Source organism: Cnephaeus nilssonii (genome assembly GCF_951640355.1).
Source record: "Cnephaeus nilssonii genome assembly, chromosome: 4".
Classification (NCBI taxonomy): domain Eukaryota; kingdom Metazoa; phylum Chordata; class Mammalia; order Chiroptera; family Vespertilionidae; genus Cnephaeus; species Cnephaeus nilssonii.
In genome coordinates this window covers 10949968-10968760 of record NC_137075.1, presented here as the reverse complement: position 1 = coordinate 10968760, position 18793 = coordinate 10949968, and the positions used below count along the sequence as shown (strand labels likewise).

At 43.7% G+C, this 18793-nt stretch overlaps 1 pseudogene across 1 annotated transcript; it reads right to left on the bottom strand.

Moving 5' to 3' along the window:
- Positions 1-1667: 1667 nt before the first annotated feature.
- On the bottom strand, positions 1668-10156 carry LOC307097601 (D-3-phosphoglycerate dehydrogenase-like; annotated as a pseudogene). The gene is made up of 2 exons: positions 9819-10156; positions 1668-3151 (listed from the first exon to the last, which is right to left on the bottom strand). The product of its transcript is annotated as a D-3-phosphoglycerate dehydrogenase-like (transcript).
- Between the last annotated feature and the right edge of the window lie 8637 nt (positions 10157-18793).

The window sequence follows — 18793 nt, the reverse complement described above, 5'->3', positions numbered from 1 at the left end:
TTACAGCATAAAAAGAAACAGGAAAATACAACCCAGAGTAAGAAAAATGAATCAATAGAAACAGACCTACATATGGAACATATGATGGAATAGAATTGGTAGGCGAAGTTATTAAAAGTTATTATAGCCCTGGCTGGGTGGCTCAGTTGGAGTGTTGTCCCATACACCAAAAGGTTGTGGTTCAGTTCCCGGTCAGGGCACATACCTAGGTTGAGGGTTTGATCCCCACTTGGGGCATGTATGGGAGGCTACCAATCAATATTTCTCTCTTTCTCTCCCTTCTTCTCTAAAATCAATTTTAAAAATTAAAAAACACATATCCTGCCAAAACCGGTTTGGCTCAGTGGATAGAGCGTCGGCCTGCGGACTGAAAGGTCCCAGGTTCGATTCCGGTCAAGGGCATGTACCTTGGTTGCGGGCACATCCCCAGTAGGGGGTGTGCAAGAGGCAGCTGATTGATGTTTCTCTCTCATCGATGTTTCTAGCTCTCTATCCCTCTCCCTTCCTCTCTGTAAAAAATCAATAAAACATATTTTTTTTAAAAAAATAAAAATAAATAAATAAATAAATAAATAAATAAATAAATAATAAAAATATTCCATATGTTAAAGAAGCATGACAAAGAGATAGGTACAGTATATAATCCATATTGAACTTTTAAATATGGAAATTACACTGGATGGGTTTAGCAGCAGATTAGATACCACAAAATAAAAGATTAGTGAATTTGAAGACAAAGCAATAAAACATATTCAAAAAAAGCACAAAGGGAAGAAATATTGAATATAATAATGAGCACAGTTCAGTGAGCTATGAGGCAATATAAAGCAACCTAATATATCTGTGATTAGAGTTCCAGAGGAGAGGAGTAGAAGGTGGAAGGATGGATGCAGAAAGTATTTAAAGAATAATAACAAAAAATTCCATTTTTGATGAAATTTATACATTCACAAGATCCCTGTAACTCAATGAACCCCAAGAAAAAAAAGAAACATGATGAAATTTGCAATACTTTATAATCAAACTAGTGGCCCAGTGCACAAAATTCATTAACAGAGGTGGGGGTTCCTTCAGCCCAGCCTGCACCCTCTCCAATCAGACATCCCTCTCACAATCTGGGACCGCTGGCTCCTAACTGCTTACCTGCCTGCCTGCCTGATTGCCCCTAACCTCTCTGCCTGCCTGCCTGATCTTGCCCCCAACTGCCCTCCCCTGCTGGCCTGATCTTGCCCCCAACGGCCCTCCCCTGCCAGCCTGATCTTGCCCCCAACGGCCCTCCCCTGCAGGCCTGATCTCACTCCCAACTGCCCTCCTCTGCCAGCCAATTTGGTTCTGATTGATCAGTTTCTATGCCAGTCAGCATCAAAAGCTCTGCCTCCTAGGCAGCCATTGGCTCCTCACAGTTGATCCAGATTTGGTTCTGATTGGTCAGTTTCTATGCCAGTCAGCGTCAAAAGCTCCTCCTCCTAGGCAGCCATTGGCTCCTCACAGTTGACCCAGGTTTGATTCTTCTTTTTTTTTTTTTTTGGGGGGGGGGAGGGGGCGGTGGGCTGTTTATTAAATGGTTATTACAGGGGTCAGACTACATAAGTGGTGTCAGCCCCGGGAATGTGACCTCTCAATGTTGATCACAAAGCCCCCAAGGCTGGTCCTGGTGAGCCCCAAGGTCAGAAATGAAACTGAAAGGCCTTGGTCACATGCTGTTTCCAGGCGTCTAGGCTGGGAAGAAGGGAGGAGATGCCGATGACATGCCAGGTCTCCCCATCGGACACCACTGAGGTCTGGTAGGACAGCAGCTGCATGCCTGCCTCTGCCAGGAGCCCAATCATGGTAGGCAGCATGGCAGGGTTGGAGGGCTGAGCACAGAACAGGAGCAGGGGCAGACCCCTGCGGAGATGCACTCCTGGTCTGAAGGCAGCTCCATTGAGTGCCTGCAGCACAGGTGTGGTGCCCTGGACAAAGCCCACAGCCTGGTAGGGGGCACCTGCCAGGGCCACACTCAGGAGGCCTTCCCTGCATCCTTGCTCTCCTGGCACAGTGGGGTTATGGGAGGTGGTTACATTGAGGCCGGCCTCCTTCACCAGCAGCTTGGCGTTCACAAAGTTCACATCCACATGATTAGAAGAGTCTTTGAGGAGGCCGACAATGACTGCAGGGCTCAGGCAGTTCCCAGTATTCCTCAGGGATAAGCCCTGCGTTACCACCTGGATGGTCCCTTGGGGGGACCCTGCCCAGGCTCGCATCAGAGTCCCCAGAGCTTCTGCCAGACTGATCCAAGGTTTGGTTTGCAGAGAGAAGGCGCTGGTAAGGGCCTGGGCATTCATGACCCTGCGAGGGCTCTCCCCTTCACCATGTCCACAAACTGGACAGTGATCTCCTCCCCGCAGCGGCTCTAGGCCTCTTTGGTGCTGGCGCCCAGGTAGGGGCAGCTGATGACATTCTCCTGGTTCACCAAGGCATGGTCCTGAGGTGGCTCCTCCATGAACGCGTACAGCACTGCGCCCGCATACTACCCCGACTGCAGGGCCCGGAGCAGGGCGCCCTCGTCCACGATTCCTCCCAGGCACAGTTCACCACGCGCATGCCCTTCTTGCACAGGGTGAAGGTGCTGTCCTTCAGCAGGCCTGTCGTGGAGGGCAGGAGAGGGGTGTGCACAGTGATGAAGTCACAGAGGGGCCAGATCTCCTCCAGGGGCAGCTGCAGAACGCCGACGGAGGCTGAGACCTCTGGTGAGATGATGGGGTCGTACCCTACAGTCTTCATCCCGAAGGACTGCATCCAGATGGCCACCTCTCTCCCGATCCTCCCTAGGCCAAGAATTCCCAGGGTCTTTCCATTCAACTTGGTTCCCATGAACTTCTTTCGGTCCCATTTGCCGTCCTTCATCGAAACCGTTGCCTGGGGAATCTGCCTGGCCAGACACGTGATCATCCCACAGGTGAGCTCTGCAGCACTAAGACTGCTCCCATTGGGAGTTTTCATGACCAGGATGCCCTTCCTCGTGGCAGCTTCCAGATCCATGTTGTCCACACTAGTGCTGGCACTGCCTGCCACTTGGAGCTTCTCTGCTGCATTGATGACATCTGCGATCACCTTGGTGGCTGAACGGACAATTAGGCCTTCACAGTCCTGCAGCTGAGCTATTAGGAAACTAAAGCAGTCATCAAAAAGCTTCCAGCAAACAAAAGCTCAGGGCCAGACGGCTTCACAGGGTTTTACCAAACATTCAAAGAAGAACTAAAGCCTATCCTCCTCAGACTATTGCAAAAAATTCAAGAGGAAGGAACACTTCCAAGCTCATTCTATGAAGCCAGCATTACCCTAATACCAAAATCAGATAAAGACAACAACAAAGAAAGAGAATTACAGGCCAATATCCCTCATGAACATAGATGCCAAAATCCTCAACAAAATTCTGGCAAATCGGATCCAGCAGTACATCAGAAAGATCATACACTATGACCAAGTAGGATTTATCCCAGAGATGCAAGGATGGTACAATATCTGCAAATCAATGAACGTGATACATCACATAAACAAATTGAGAGATAAAAATCACATAGATCAATTGATGCAGGAAAAGCATTTGACAAAATCCAACACCCTTTTTTGATAAAAATCCTCAGCAAAGTGGGAAAAGAGGGATCATATCTCAACATAATAAAAGCCTTATATGACAAACCTACAGCCAACATAATACTCAATGGGCAAAAACTAAAACTATTTCACCTAAGAACAGGAACAAGACAGGGATGCCCACTTTCACCACTCCTGTTCGACATAGTATTGGAAATGCTAGCCATAGCAATCAGACAAGAAGAAGAAATAAAAGGTATCCAAATTGGGAAAGAAGAAGTAAAACTGTCATTATTCAGAGATGACATGATACTGTATATAGAAAACCCTAAAGACTCCACCAAAAAAATTATTAGACTTAATAAATGAATTCGGCAATGTAGCAGGATACAAAATTAACGCCTAGAAATCTATAGCATCTTTATACACCAATAGTGAACTTACAGAAAGAGAGATTAAAAAAACAATCCCATTTGCCATTGCACCAAAAAAAAAAAAATTAAGATACCTAGGAATAAACTTAACTAAGGAGGTAAAAGACCTGTACTTGGAAAACTACAGGACACTGAAAAAAGAGGTAGAGGAAGACAAACAAATGGAAGAACATACCATGTTCATGGATTGGTAGAATCAACATCATTAAATTGTCCATACTACCCAAAGCAATCTATAGATTCAACGCACTCCCCATTAAAATACCAAGGGCATATTTCACAGACCTAGAACGAACTCTCCAAAAATTCATCTAGAATAAAAATAGACCCCAAATAGCTGCAGCAATCCTGAGAAAGAAGAACAAAGTAGGAGGGGTCAACCAAAGGACTTGTATGCATGCATATAAGCATAATCAATGGACACAGACACTAGGGGGGTGAGGACTCTAGTGCGGGAGGGCAATGGGGGGATAAAGACACATATGTAATACCTTAATCAATAAAGAAAAAATTATTTGCCCATTTATATGTGGTTTTATTTCTGGGCTCTCAATTCTGTTTCATTTGTCTGTGTGTTTGTTTTTCTGCCAATACCTGCTGTTTTGATTATCATAGCTCTGTAGTATAATTTGAAGTTAGGGAGTGTGATAACTTTGGCTTTCTTCTTTTTTCTTAGGATTGCTTTGGGTATTCACTATTGGTGTATAAATGTAATCCTAACCCCTCTGCCTGCCAGCCTAATCGCCCCTACCTTGCCCCCTGCCAGCCTACATGTTGATTCTTCCAATCTATGAACATGGAATATCTTTCTATTTCATTGTGTCTTTTTCTGTCTCTTTTAATAATGCTTTGTAGTTTTTAGTATATAGGTCCTTCACATCTTTTATTAAGTTTATTCCTAGGTATTTTATCCTTTTGGTTGCAATTGCAAAAACAATTGTGTGTTTTTTTCATTTTTTTCCCCCTGAAGTTCCATTGTTAGTATATAAAAAAGCCATGGACTTTTTGTACATTGGTTTTGTATCCTGCAACTAGACTGTATTTGTTTTTTGTTTTTAAGAGTTTTTGGTGGGGAAAATTTAATTGAAGGACTGTACATAAAAAATTCAGATGCCATTGTTGATATCTATGTTTTAGAAAAAAAGAAATATATAAGACTAAGAAAAAGAGGGTGTCAAAGACACAGGTCAATTCTCGGCAGCGGGGCAGATGGAGAAGCCAGGAGAGGTTGTGGGTATATAAGAATGAGTCTTTATTGCAGAAGCCAGTGGCCACATAGCCATCAGACAAAATAGTCCTTTACAGCAAAGTCTCATATACAGACAGGCAGCTAGACACCGGCTGGTGAATAGATACATCTTTCTCATAAAGCAGCATTAGTCTGTACCCACAGCTATTATCCGAGCAGCCGCACGCTGCCCCTTAGACTTACCGCCTCACATCATAGCAGCACCTAAGCTCTCTTCCTCAGCAGCTTCTCCTGTCTCTCCTGTCCAGCACACGGCTGGTTAACATGGCAGCTATATCTGAGCTCTCTATGAGCTCGTAGCCTTACATCATTGCAGTATCAGCTCTCAGCTCCATCTGAGCTCTCCTCTCTCCTGCGCACATATGAGTTACATTCTCTGTGCCTGCCGTCTCCCTTCTCTGAGCTCTCTAGCCTCTGCTCTGCCCAGTTGCTTTCTCTCTCTGCTCTCTAGCCTCTCTCTGGTCAGTAACCTGTATATATTCCAGAGACAAAGAAGGCTAGTATAGCCTTCAGTGACATCAATCATTTGGGTTACAGAAGGGCACAGTGTACTATATGTCCTTGCTCATGGTATCTTGGCCTGATTACGATTCTCTGGTTCATGCCAGAACATCCTTGAACATCCTAGTGTGTGAATAACAAGGCCTCTGTGCTCTCATTGGCGTGGTTCTCACAGAGGGTCCTCTCTAGGACCCCTCCTTGGTCCAGATATCAGAAGCCTGCCCTCCCCCTCACCACACCTGGTCTTCCCCATGTCCCTGCCCTCAGTTGGGTGGTGAGCAGGCCCTGCTCCAGCTTCCCCACCCCTGGCAAGCTTTGGACAGATCATTTAACCTTGGTTTTATTGCCATTATCAGTAAATATGGGGCTAAAGTACATAATTACTTCCATACTGTCTAGCTATAAAATTTTATGGTTATCGAATGTGAAAATTGGGGAGCATTACTGATTTTCAGAATATTGCATTAACTAACAATACATCAGTTTCACTCTGCTCCTATGATTTAAAAAAAAAAAAAGAATTGTAATAGGCAATGGGGGAAAGAATAGCTTGGTGCAGAAAGAGGGAAGCTTCCTATTTGTTACTGAAGCACAAGCTTCCTATTTATCACGTCCTCAGTCTGGCTGTGTAATGCAAAACTCAGGTGGGAAAGACAGAAGAGAACAAATTTTGTGTCTTTGTCTTTTTATTTCTCCGTTTTTTGCTAGACAAATGGGGAGAGGTGCAGTGGGTTAGGGGGAATGTTAGGTAACAAAGAATGTGTGTGAATAAGAGCATAAAATTAAGAAAGCCCTTCTTGAAATCTTAGAAAAATTCTGCTTCCTTACTATAACAGAAATGAAGCAGAATTTACAACAATTCAATGACCTGTAATGATAAAATTAAACACAAAATATTTTTTGATTAATGACCAAATAAGAGCTAAATAATAAAATTAATGAAAACACAAAAAGTCTTTTTAATGAATGAAGTGATAATTAGCCTTAATAACAAACTTTCATCAAAGGTTGAAGGAGAAAAAAAGAAGCACAACACTAGTAAAACAGAAGTAACAGAAAATGTATATAATGGTGTTGCTGATGACAGCAATGGATTAATTCAACAAAGAGTGCACAAACTGATAATCAGCAATCAGCAATTTCCTACTATGGAGAATGAAGATTCTAATAGGTAAGCCTATAGTAATATTGTTATTTTCCTATAAAACAAATTCTAATTTGAGCTAATATTCATTATTAACAGATTTTATAATTTTAATAGGGATATCCAACCTTGCCTGGTATTCAGAAAAATGCAAATTAACAAACAATGAAATACAATTTTTTGAAATCATAGTAATAAATATTTTATTTTAAAACAATAACAAACAGTTGGCAAACAGGAGGAAAAGGCATTCTCATATACTGTTGGTAGGTGAAATTGGTACTTTTTTTAGAGAGAGAGAGAAAAGGAGAGACAGACAGACAGACAGAAAGAGAAACATCAATTTTTTTGTTCCACTTATTTATGCATTCATCGATTAATTCTTGTATGTACCCTGACTGGCAATCAAACCCACAACCTTGGTGTATCAGGACAATACTCTAACCAACTGAGCTATCTCTTTTGAAGGGTTATTTAGAGGCCTTTCAAATGTATCATTTCTCTATCCCAATAGCTTTACTTCCAGAACTAGATCCCACAGAAAAGCATGACCGGTATAAACAAACACACACATATATTCTAAAAACATGTATTATATATTATTATGTATATAAAACATACAATAGGTCATTATATGTATTACTAGAGGCCCAGTGTACGAAATTTGTGTACTGGGGGGGGAGGTGCCCCTCAGCCCAGTCTGCACCCTCTCCAATCTGGGACCCCTCAGGGGATGTCCAACTTCTGGCAGTTGGACAGCCCTCTCACAATCCGGAACTACTGGCTCCTAACCACTCGCCTGCCTGCCTGCCTGATTGCCCCTAACCCCTCTGCCTGCCAGCCTGATCGCCCCTATCTTGACCCCTGCCAGCCTGATCACCCCTACCTTGCCCCCCTGCCAGCCTGATCGCCCCTATCTTGCCCTCCCCTGCAGGCCTGATCACCCCCAACTACCCTCCCCTGCTGGCCCGATAGCCCCCAACTGCCCTCCCCTATTGGCCTGATCACCCCAAACTGCCTGTGCCTTGGCCCCCAGTCTGGCCTCCCTCTGGGGGGCACCGCCCCCATTATCCCGCTGCTGCTGCCACTGCTGGCCTGAGCCTCAGCCCTTCGCAGCTGCCCATGGCTTCCTGAGCCTCGGCCCTTGCAGCTGCTGTGGCTTTGTCTGGAAGGATGTCTGGAAGACAACCACTCTAATTAGCATATTACCCTTTTATTAGAATAGATTTGGGGACCATTACAACCACACAGAACTTAAAGAAAACACATGGCCCTGGCCGGTTTGGCTTAATGGAGAGAGCATCGGCCTGTGGACTGAAAGGTCCCGGTTTGATTCTGGTCAGGGGCACATGCCTGGGTTGCGGGATCAATCCCCAGTAGGGGGCCTGTGGGAGACAGCTGATCAGTGATTCTTATCATTGATGTTTCTATCTCTCTCTCCCTCTCCCTTTCTCTCTGAAGTAAAAAAAACAAAACAGAAAACACATGATCTTCACTTTGGGCTTTGTCATTTTACAATATCCTTTGTGCAGTATTTTAACTTCCCTTTACCCACCCTTAAAATGCAATCTATTTTGGGGAAGATGATCAGGAAAGTGATTCTAGTGGGTAGAAGTTTTTTTTGGAGGGGATGGAGTCGTGAAGATATTTAAAAATTGAGCATGGTGATGGTTGCACCACTCTGAATTTACTTTAAAAAAACAGTTCATTGTACACTTTAGGTGACATGTACAGTATATGAATTAGATCTCAACAAAGCTGTTCTTTTATTTCTTTTTAAATAAAGACCAGTCTTATAATCAATTGCAGATGTTTTCAGAGGCCCCCAGGATTTGCTTACCGCGTCCCAAACCACGGCTGTGACTCCCAGTTGCCTCCAGTCCTGGTGGATCTGGATGGTGTGGTTTGCAAAGGAGAAGGTGGCAAGAGGCTTGTGGAATTTCTGCAGCCCCATTCCCGTGGTCTCCTCATAGGGCACCAGGGCCATTTCCACTGTGCCAGCTCTCTGCTTCCTTTAACCTGTTGGGCAAAAGAATCCTGCATGCTCTGGCCAGAAAGTGCATTGATTAGGTGGCCCGAATGCTTTTTTCAAGGTCGTTTTATGGATTCAAAAGAATAAACAGAGATGTGGAAAGCTTTTGTCGAAATCCTTTTACATGGTTCTTCCAGTCTCATGGGAAGTGAGATGTGTCTCTGAATTCATCCCAAAGGGTGTCTTTGGGAAAAAGCACCCAGAATGGTACAACTCCTTCAGGATGCCCTACACACTTTGCTGTCAGGACTCAGGGGGGCTTGAGGGTGAGCGAGGCGACGGTGCCAGCACAGGCCCCAGGAAAAGGTAATGCTTTCTACACTGCCCAGGCCACGTGGACTGCAGCTGCACCCGCCCAGGTGGGCAGGGTATTTCTGCTGTTTTGTTTTGGTCTGGCCTCCACCCCGTCAGCCACAGACCTGGGCCTGCACTGAGACCGAACGGTTTGATGGTCCTACTTTTTGGTGGATGGTGGACGCACTCCCACCTCCCAGAGACTGGCAGTTAGACTTTGGCGGCTTCTGAGTCCCTCGCGGGGAGAGCCCGGCCCTAAGTAAAAAACAGACTCGGGCGTCCTCGGCCAGGAGGCCTCCTCGGACTAGGGTCCACCACAGTTTGAAGGCCAGTCACGCCCCCAATCCTGGCAGGGGTCTCCTCTGGGGCGCTGGCAGGTCTGGGCTAATAGCTGCCCTGGTTTGGAGGCCGGTCACGCCCACCGATCCTGGCAGGGATCTCCTCTGGGGTGCTGGCCAGCCTGGGCTCTGGGCGCCGCAAAGGGAGAGGTTCCCTGAACCCGCTTCCCGCACACCTAGGCTAGGATACATCTCGTAGGAGGCGGCTTCAGTGCAGGGGCAGCGGTGGCCAGGTCCTCCAGCGCCTCACCTCCTGGGCTGCAGTCCCAGGTCTCCCAGTGACTCAGCCTTGGGTGCGCCCCCACAGTTGCCTGTACCATCAGTCGCCTGAGTGCAGGCCTCAGCAGCTGAAAGCTGGCCTCCTGGCAGCCAGGCCACCACACCCAGCACCGCTGGTAGCTCTCCGCTGCTCGCTCGCTGCCGAGCCCTGTCCACTGGGGTGAGGGTGTACTCCGAGCCGCTCCAACCCCTGGTGTGTGCCCACTGCCCAGAGACCCTCCCTCCCTCCACAGTCCGGCTCGGGAAGCTGGCCTCATTGCTGGGGCTACGATGCCAGAGCCCCACCCCGGCCAATATGGGCTCCACCATCTTTGTAGCAGAGTGACAGTTAATTTGCATATTACCCTTTTATTAGATAGGATATATATGACAGATATTAAGGATATATAACACACATATGTATTAAGGATATTTTATAAATATGTTACATATATACATATATATGTAAGGACATTTCTTATAGTATTACATACCAATAAGTTGGAGGTAGTCTAAATACCTATCAATAAGGAAATAGTTATACCCCAAAATAATAGTGTGCAGCCACTGGAAAAAATGAGGTTAGGTCTGGTCTACAATATGCTGATTGTTTCACAATTGAAGTGTATTTAAAGCATTGGGTTTGATGTCATGTCTTAATCAAATTTTGTTAGAATACTTTTAATATCTGCCCAGTTATAAAAGGAAGTTATATGCTACATTGGCACTCTACTTTGTTACCATCAAAATCGCTAGTTATTAGATTTTTGTATTTTGTTCCTAATATGAGAGACTGCTTCAAATATCAGGCCTTAAAATTAATCTGAAATCAAAGGGATTTCACAAGAAAGTATGTTCCATATCTTCTATAACAATTTTAGTATATTGAGTAAAACCTATTAAAACACATCAAGGGATCAATCTGTTATATCAGAGGTTGACAGACCTTTTCTGTAAAGGGCCAGATAATCAATATTTTAGGCTTTGTGGACCATCAGGTCTCTGAAAATCTGTCATAGGCACTAGGTAAATGAATGGGCATGGCTGTGTTCCAATAAAACTTTATTTACAAAAACAGGCACTGGTCAGGATTTGGCTTGCAGGCAGTCATTTGCTAACCTTTGCACTATAAACTAAGGTGTTGATAATGCAGTGAATCTTCTTTTTAAAGGTACCCTGCATGCATGCCTTCAGCCTTCCTTTTTGAAGAGAATATATTTTAGTATGCACCACACCAAAGTTGTCAACAGTGACTTCATAATATACAATTTACAAAAATTCAGTTTATAAAGTAAGAATATTATATGCCTGTTTCCCCCTTGATTTCTGTTACACAATTTTAATATGACTAATTACTTTGTATATTTGAGTAGTAGTGTAAAATATTCTAGAGTAGTGTAAAATATTTTGCAAACTTAAGATGTCCAAAATCCAAAAGAACTATTGCTACCCTTTCTCATACCTGCCCTGTTTAAGTGATAATTTTCATCAGGCAAGAAATCCTTCTGTGGCCTTTGTAAGCAAGAGAAAAATGGTAATCAGATTATACATAATATTATATATCTAGAAAAATTTTAAGGGGTCTCTTAGTTGTATAATTTTGTGAATTTGTTACTTAATGCCTGGTCTGGCATTTAATACCACATGTATGTTATTTTAAAACTTTTAAGTATTACAAAAATACTTCATGATCATATGAAAGGATTGAAAACTATAGTTCAACAAGAAAATTAGGTCATCCACGATCATGCCATTTAGCTACGAAGTCCTAAAAAGAACTATCTATACTCACTGATTCTAATTTCCATTCTATGCACTCTTGAATACAATCTGGTAATTTTCAGTCCCACATCTTTTCCAAAATTGTTTTTCTCAAGGTTACCATTGGTTTTCTTTTTCTTTTTTTCCTTTTATTGAATTTATTGTGGGGTGACACTGGTTAACAAAATTATACAGGTTTCAGGTGCACAATTTCACAACACATCATATGTACACTGTATTGTGTGTTCACCACCCTAAGTCAAGTTTCCTTCCATCACCATTTATCCTCCCTATACTCTCCCCCACCTCTCCACACCGCCCCCCTCCCCCTGAAATCACCACAGAAGATTTTCCTCTTTTTCTTTTTCTTTTTTGCTCAATCCCTCCACCCTCCACCCTCCACCCTCCACCACTGGTTTTCACTTTAATAACTCTAGACGTAATTTCTTAGACCTCATTCATTTTACATAATCTATCAGCAATATTTGACCCCATGGAAAGCTCTCTCTTCCAAAATACTTTCTTCATTTGGCTTTCAGGATTTTTCGTTTTGGGGGGCGTGGGGGGGTACACTTATCTGCTTCCCCCCCCCCCCGCTTGTCTAGTTCATTCATCTCAGTCCATTTTACTTGTTTCTCCTCATCCCCTACCTTTTACATATTCACCTGTCCCAGGATTCAGTCCTTGATATTTTTTCTCATTACTTTTACTACCCTGTGTATGCTAATGATCTTCAAATTTATATCTCCAACCCAGATCTCTCTCCTTAATTCCAGACATATATATCAGAATGCCTACTTGATATCTCATTTTGGATAGCTCTTGGGTATTTTGCAAACTTAAGATGTCCAAAATCTAAAAGAACTACTGATATCCTTTCTCATACCTGCCCTGTTTAAGTTTAATAACAACCTCCAATTGCTCTGCCAGAAATTTGGTGTCATCCTCAACTCTGTTTTCTTTCTCCTACACCTCACATCTAATCTGTCAGCAAATCTTATCAGGTTACCTTCAAAATATATCCAGAAGCCAATTACATCTTCCAGGCTCAGGTCACTATCATCTGCTGTCTAGAGTAGCTTAAGAGTTGCCTACATAATTGGTTTTCCTTCTTTCTTTCTCCCCTTTTCTCTCCTTTCCCTCCTTTTTTACTTTCTTTCCATTAATTCTACTCTTTCCATCAATTCTATTTTTTTAAAATCCTCACCCAAGGATATTTTTTCCATTGATCTTTAGAGAGAATTGGACAGAATAGAGAGAGGGAGGAGAGAGAGAGAGAGAGAGAGAGAGAGAGAGAGAGAGAGAGAGAGATGTAAGAGAGACACATTGACTGGTTGCCTTCTGTACCTGTCTTTGATAAGGAATTGAACCCGAAACCCTTTGGTCTGCAAGCCAACGCTCTAACAGCTGAGCCAAACTGGCCATGGCTTCCATCAGTTCGAAACACAGTGGACGTATTAAATAATAGATTATGCTGTTCCCCTGCTCAAAACCTAAGTGCCTCCCATTTCACTTAGAGTGCATGCCAGATTCTTCCTAATACCTAGAAGGCTTTACATAATCTGTTCCTCTCAGATCTCTATCTCTGACTTGAACTTCTATTTTCTATCCCTTTCACTCTGTTCCAACCACACTAAATTTCTCACTATTCCTAAATGCTCCAGGCATACGTCTGTAATTGCTGTTGATTCAATCTGGAATGCTTTCCCCTCAGATATTCTCATGGCACACTCTTTCCATTCCATTAGTTCTTTACTTAAAAGTCACTTAGCCAGCCTATATTTTACCTACCCTTCCTCCCACAACACTTCAAATTTTCATTTCTCTGCTTTAGTTTTTCTCTTCTAGCACACTGTATATTTTGCCTATTGAGTTTACTGTTAGTGTGTGTTTACTAGTACTTCACTCTCAAGGCTAGATTTTTGTCTATTCACTACCATACAGCCTCAGTGCCTAGAAAAGGGCCTAGCAAGCATATACTACTACACAAATATTTACTGAGTAAATGGAGTTTAATGTATGTGTATTGTTTTAAACATTATGTAAATTCTTAAACAAGAAACGAGTTTAATGTGGAATCATTCTGACAGTTTTACCTGTCAGTTATGTGCATTTTAAATATTCTTTTTGGCTCTTCCTAGTAAGTTCTATTCTCTCCATGAATGTTTTTCCATTTAGGAAGAAAAGCCCAATATTGTGGTTGCTTACCACTTTTTATTGGTACTTGTTGTAGTTTTAATTATGGTGAAATGGATCAAAGGAATAGCAAACTTCATTTATATTTTATTAAGAAATAGAAAATATTATGGTGTAAATTATCCTAGGACTTTAAAAAATTCTTGCCAAATGTTAATGAGCCCTCAATAGCGGAAATAAAACGATGAAGTTTGAATTTGTTGCTCATTGTAGTAGGAGAGCTGTGCTGATCAGGCACAGTGTTTTCTAGCACAGTAGCCTGCTCCTCTTATATATGGTTTTTGGAGGAGTGGGGTTTTGAGGATTAGTGGACTTTCAAAGACTTAAGTGGGATAACATTATCTAAAGCAGCATGGTTAATAGGGTGAGATGGGTGTTGAATGGTTGTCACTCTAAAGCATGCTTCTTCAAAAAAGGTTGTCTCTGATTGGCTTTCTTTCAGAAGGAAGCAGCTGATATTGATTGCTGAGTGAGGCTCTGGTCACTGATTGATTAAACACATTTAAAACTAGTTCTGGTGGCTTCTTGTTCCCATGGCAACTTGTCTTTTGAGGAAACTTTAACCAAATGTTTTCTGTTTAAAAGTTACCTTCCATTGCCCTGGCCAGCTGGCTCAGTTGGTTGGAGCATCTTCCTGTGCACCAAAGGTTGCAGGTCCATTCCTGGTCACCGCACATAACTAGATTGTGGGTTCAATCCTGGGTTAGGGAGCGTTTGGGAAGCAACTCATCAATGTTTCCCTTTCTCTCTCTCTCAAGTTAATTTAAAAAAACATATCATTGAGTGAAGATAAAAGAAAAAAGTTGCCTCCAGCAACTATGTTGGAAATGAAAACTATTTCATACTCTATAATTAGAGACTTATTTTTGAAGTTTGGGTCAAGAGGAATTGTTTAATAATTGCTCTCAGTAAGATCCCCCTCCCCCTTTTTATATGCTTAGTATAACCAAAAGAGTTATTTGCATATAGATATGTTTTTAAAAATATTGTTAGTTTTGTTTTGTTTTTGGTACTCCTAGGGGCTCAGACTCAACTCTTAAAATAATAATCTCTCCAGGGAAATTTAAGTCTTTTTGTACATTTTTGTAGGTATGTAATGATATTCTTATCCATGCATTTACTACATAAAAAAGTAAATATAAGGCCATGGCTGGGATCTCAAAGGAAGAGCAGCAGGCATGGCTGTGGCGCAGTCTCCTGGCTGCGTGCAGAGCTGGAGGGCTCTTCTCACACAAGCACTTCACTTCCTCCTGGAGAGGTTGGAACTGCAGTAGCCCCAGGACTGGGCCACTCCTTCTCTGCTGCCTCCTTCTCTCCCTCAGAGCTCCCAGTCCAGTTGCCCTCTGATGTTTCCCAGGAATTTCACTAGAAACTAAAGTTTTTATCAAGAAACTAGTGGCCTGGTCCACGAAATTTATGCACGGGGGAAGGGTTTCTCTCAGCCCAGCCTGCACCCTCTCCAACTGGGGACCCCTTGGGCGATATCCAACCACCAGTTTAGGCCCGATCCCTGTGGGACATTCCTCCTAAACTGGAGGTCGGACATTACTCTCATAATCTGGGACCACTGGCTCCTAACCACTACCTGCCTGCCTGCCTGATCGCCCCTAACTGCCTCTGCCTGCCTGCCTGATTGCCCCTAACCGCTTCTGCCTGCCAGCTGATCACCCCCTAACCACTCCCCTGCCAGCCTGATGGATGCCTAACTGCTCCCCTGCTGGTCCGATCATCCGCAACTGCTCTCCCCTGATAGCCTGGTCACCCCCAAATGCCCTCCCCTGCATATTCCCTCTTTATTAGATAGGGTTTTTTCTTTAACATATTGGACAGCCCTAACTGCTTTGGCTCAGTGGATGGAGCGTCGGCCTGCAGACTCAAGGGTCCCAGGTTCGATTCCAGACAAGGGCATATACCTTGGTTGGGGGCACATACCCAGTGGGGAGTGTGCAGGAGGCAGCTGTTTGATGTTTCTCTCTCATAGATGTTTCTAGTTCTCTATCCCTTTCCCTTCCTCTCTGTAAAAAGGTCAATAAAATATATTTTTTTAAAAACATATTGGACATTGTACCTGCCATGGTCTTGACAAACCAGTAAAAATGTAAACCCAAACTAAAAGTGTCATAAAATAAACTCCTTAAACAAGAATTTCATGAGACCTTGGAAAGGTGATATCATGTGGTTGTTTCTTCCTTTTATCCTTCTCTTTCTTTTTCTTGATGTTTCATCTTTTGTCCTTTCTTTCTTTTCTCCTTTTATTCCTTTTTTGTCCTCTCTCTCTCTTAACTTTTCCGTTGGTAGAATCATTAGTACTTGAATTGCTCCATGGGGGCGCGGGCAACTCCCAGCCAGACACCTGGGGCTGCCGCTGGGAGGGGATGGCAGCGTGGGGACGCAGGCGCCTCCTAGCTGGACACCCTGGGTGTCCTGCTGCTGGGAGGGGATCGTGGCGTGGGGGCACAGATGCCTCCTAGCCGGACACCCGGGGCTGCCCAGCTCTCAGCGGCAGCCCTCCCTGGGACTGGGGGACTCCGGCGGGGCTGAGAGGACTGGGTGCCACCATCTTGTTAGGATAGGATTGCTTATTATATAGATTATATAGAACAGGATTGCTTAAAGTGGGGAGGGAAAGCCTTTTTCATCAGGAGGAGATGCTCTTGGAAGACAAAAATATATAATCCTATATCTGGACTGATAGCCAGCCGTATGCACTATACTGCCAAACCGGTCATTAAAAAATTGAACTGCTTTCTTACACCTTATACCAAACAGCTGTTGTCCTTAAAACCCCTCCTCATCCCCCATCTTAGGTTCTTCCTTTGCAGTTCACCCAGATTAGGTTCTGATTGGTTGGTTTCTATGCCAGTCAGCATCAAAAGCTCTGCCTCCTAGGCAGCCATTAGCTCCTCAGAGTTCACCCAGATTTGGTTTTGATTGGTCAGTTTCTATGCCAGTCAGCATCTCTGGGCCTATCAACAGGCCTGATCAGAGAGGTGGGGCTGATCCGGCAGCCCCAGTGGAGGCCTGAGAGAAAGAGAGAGACAAGGGCTGATCAATAGCTGCCATGGAGGCTACAGTCAGACCCTGCTTCTCCCTCCAGGCCTCTCTTCAGGCCTGATCCACAGCCCCCTTGGCAGTCAGTGCTGGGTCACAGCGCCCGCAGTGGCGGCAGTCAGTGCTGGGTCGCCACAGCAACCCAGCACTGACTTCTGGTTGGTCGAGCCTTTGGTCATTTTTGGATGTTACGGACACTGGGTTTTTATATATTAGGATATTTTGAGTTTGAAGACAGACATGTACTAGAGTTTAGATTCTTTCATTTGATTAAGCATTTGACACTGTCCTGCTCTAGAGATTGAGAAGCCTAGCAGATCTACCTAATACATAGTCACAAACACAAATAGGCAGCCAAAATGAGGAGAAAAAGAAACAACCCCCAAAGAAAAGAACAAGAGAATTCTCCAGAAGAAGAGATAAATGAAAAGGAGATAAGAAATTTATCTAAAACAGAGTTCAGAATAATGATGGTAAAGATGCTCAACAACATGAGAAAAGATATAGTAACTATGAAAACAGAAATAAAGAATGACATAGTACAAATAAAGAACACATTGGAAGGAATATACAGCACATTAAGGGAAGCTGAGGATGGAATCAGTGAATTAGAAGACAGGGTTGAAAAAATTACTCAATCATAGAACCAAAAAGAAAAAACAATTAAAAAACAGGAGGACAGCTTAACCCTTTGCACTCGCTTGCTTTTTTCTCGATTCCTTTATTCTAATGCTAACCGTGTCGAGTCACACTCGACATCTGAGTGCAAAAGGTTAAGGGAGGTGTGGAACAATGTGCTACATAACAATATTAGAATAAAAGATGTGCTAGAAGAGGCAGAAAGGGAGAATATGTTTAAAGAAATAATGGCAGAAAACTTTCCTAAACTGGTAAAGGAAAATGTCACACAAGTTCAGGAGGCACAGAGAACCTAAGCAAGGAGAACCCAAACAGGCCAATGCCCAGACACATCATAATTAAAATACCAAAAATTAAAGACAAAGAGAGAACCTTAAAGCCAGCAGAAGAAAAGCAAAGGAGCCTAAAATGGAGCTCCTCCCATAAGACTAACACCTGATTTCTCATCAGAAACTCTATAGGCCAGAAGGGAATTGCATGAAGTACTCAAGGTAATGAAAAGCAAGGATCTTGAACCAAGATGATTACATCCAGCAAGGCTATTATTCAAAACTAGAGGCCCAGTGCATGATTGAATCATGCACGTGTAGGGTCCCCTACACGCTTTCACTTTTGATCACGGGGGAGCTGGGTGCCTGTCCGCTGGTGCACCAGGCCTTTCAGAAGCCTCCAGCTTGGCGGAGGCTTCTGAAAGGCCTGGTGCCGGAGCAGACAGGCACCCAGCTCCCCCGCTTTTGGTGGTCCGCGGCGGGACGTGAGCTCGCTGCCCCAGAGGCCCCTTCTGTTCCGCAGCACAGCCATGGCGCAGACGCTGAGCTCACGCTGCCGCTGGCAATGCGAGCTCAGCGTCCTGCTGGCCCAATCGGCTACCCCGGCCACCCCGAGTCCCACCTCCTGCTCCTTCCGCTGGCCCAATCGTGGGCATAGCGGAGTGATGGTAATTTACATATTACCATTTTATTAGGTAGGATAGATGGTGAAATAAAGAGCTTCCCAGACAAAAGAAAAAAGAAAAAAGCTAAAGGAGTACATCATCACCAAGCCAGCATTACAATTACTACTAAAGGAACTGCAGTAAGGAGAAGAAGAAACAAAGAGAGAAACCTAGGCATACAGAATTAAAATGGCAATAAATAAGTACCTATCAATAGTAACCCTAAATGTAAATGTATTAAATGCTCCAATAAAAAGGCATAGGGTAGCTGAATGGATACAAAAGCATGACCCAACTATATGCTGTCTACAAGAGTCCCACCTCAGAATAGAAGACAGACATAGGATGAGAGTGAAGGGATGGGAAAATTTTTTCCATGCAAACGG